A 2,210-nucleotide genomic window follows, 5' to 3' on the forward strand; every position below is an offset into this window, starting at 1 on the left:
TGGCTCGCTCTCCCGTACACATGCGCTTTTATACTTGCTAAATTGCGCCCTTTGCATGTTTGCACAGGTGACTCATGACCACGGGGTCACTGGTTCAAGCGCTTGCTCAAAGGTTTGGAGACACGCGACCGTGTATTTTCATGAGAGGGTGTCTCCAAAAAGATTTCTCCAAATATTTGTAGACACTTTGTTATGTTATTATATGACAGAGTGTCTCTAAACATTTTCTTTTCTTTATGTCCTCCTTTTTAATAATTGGAGCAACACCATTGAGGTCAAACTTTTGTTTGCACAGTTTAGTTTGCACACTGCCAATCCATCTACAGTAAGGGCAGTAAGACGTCAAAAGCGGGAATTTCATGCTGAAAAACATTGAAAAAAAACAAAGCTTTGGTCTGATGAAAACTGACATTGATAATAAAAAAATAACATTTTGGATTTATTTTTATTTTTTATACAGTCATAATATTCATATAGGGACACAGTGCTGAAAGAGGCCGCACGGTGGTCGAGTGTTTAGCACTTGGACCACACAGTCGTGAGATTGGGAAAACATGGGTTAGATTCTCCGCTTAGTTTCCATGTTCTCCGGTTTCGTTCCACATTCCAAAAATGTGTGAATTGTGAGTGTGAATGGTTGTTTGTCTATATGTGTCCTGATGATGATGATGGCGTGATTTTGATTTCCACCTCTCGTCCAAAGACAGCTGGGATAGGCTCCAGCATACCTGCGACCATAGTATAGATAATCGGTATAGAAAAACGATGGGTGTAAGGTTAAAGAAAACATATATTTTTTCAAGTAAAAAAAGTACACAAAGAAACAAACTAACAAAATAACATGAAAAAGTCATAATATTATGGGAAGAATATTTACTCTACAAAGTGGAAATAAAAACAGCAGAAACGAAAGCAGTAATTTTACGAGATTCAAACATGAGCAGAATGAGGTCAGTCTGATTCAAACATGGGCGGTACAAGGTCCAATTCAAAAATAGGCGGAACAAGGTCAGAATCAAACATGGGCGGTACAAGGTCCGATTCAAAATGCGAAAAACAAGGTCTGATTGAAACATGGACGGTACAAGGTCAGAATCCAATGTGGGCGGTACAAGGTCTGATTCAAACATAGGCGGAACAAGGTCCGAGTCAAACTTGGGAAGTCCAAGGTCTGACTCAAACATAGGCGGAACAAGGTCAGAATCAACATTGGACAGTATGAGGTCTGATTCAAACTTGGGAAGTCCAAGATCTGATTCAAACATGGGCGATACAAGGTCAGATTCAAACATGGGCGGAGCAAGGTCCGAATCAAATGTGGGTGGTACAAGGTCCGATTCAAACTTGGTAAGTCCAAGGTCTGATTCAAACATAGGCAGAATAAGGTCAGAATCAAATGTGGGCAGTACGAGGTCCGATTCAAACTTGGGAAGAACAAGATCTGATTCAAACATGGGCGGTACAAGGTCCAATTCATATATGGGAAGTCCAAGGTCTGATTCAAACAAAGGCGGAACAAGGTCAGAATCAAAAGTGGGCAGTACGAGGTCCGATTCAAACTTGGAAGTACAAGGTCAGATTCAAACCTGGGCGGAACAAAGTCGGAATCAAAAGTGGGCAGTACAAGGTCCGATTCAAACATGGGCAGTACAAGGTCAGATTCAAACATGGTGCATGGTCCGATTCAAACATCGGTGGTATAAAGTCTGATTCAAACACAGGAAGTACAACGTTCCTCATTTGTAGCGGTAGATCTTGATGGAATGATTCATGCTGTCCGACATGGCCATGTGTCCATCAGGGAGCAGCGCCAGACCTCTCGGGCTGTTCAGATGATCAGTTACCAGCGGCCAGCCTGCACCCTTGGACGGGTAGAGGAGAACCTGATGGCGCTGCTTTCCCCAGTCGACCACCAGAACATCCCCGTCGCTGTCGATACAAAGGCCCCAAGGGCAGGAAAGGACAGGTCCAAGACCAGAGCAGACCCCAAGGATACGGATTGTGGTCCATCCAGGCTCCAGGACCCGAATACATGGCACACGGCCCGATTCGCTCCCTCGTTCCGACACGGCGATGAGACCAGTGACGAGACAGGCTGCCACCATGTAGGGCCGATGGTACCCGGTCACCACGGTGCGCTCTAACCTGGCACCGCTTTTGGGGTCCAGCTTCAGGGCAGTTAAGGTGCCACGTTTGATGTCCGCAATCAG

Source organism: Doryrhamphus excisus, linkage group LG17 (genome assembly GCF_037039965.1).
Source record: "Doryrhamphus excisus strain RoL-2023G ecotype Guam linkage group LG17, RoL_Dexc_Guam_v1.1, whole genome shotgun sequence".
In the NCBI taxonomy this organism is placed as follows: domain Eukaryota; kingdom Metazoa; phylum Chordata; class Actinopteri; order Syngnathiformes; family Syngnathidae; genus Doryrhamphus; species Doryrhamphus excisus.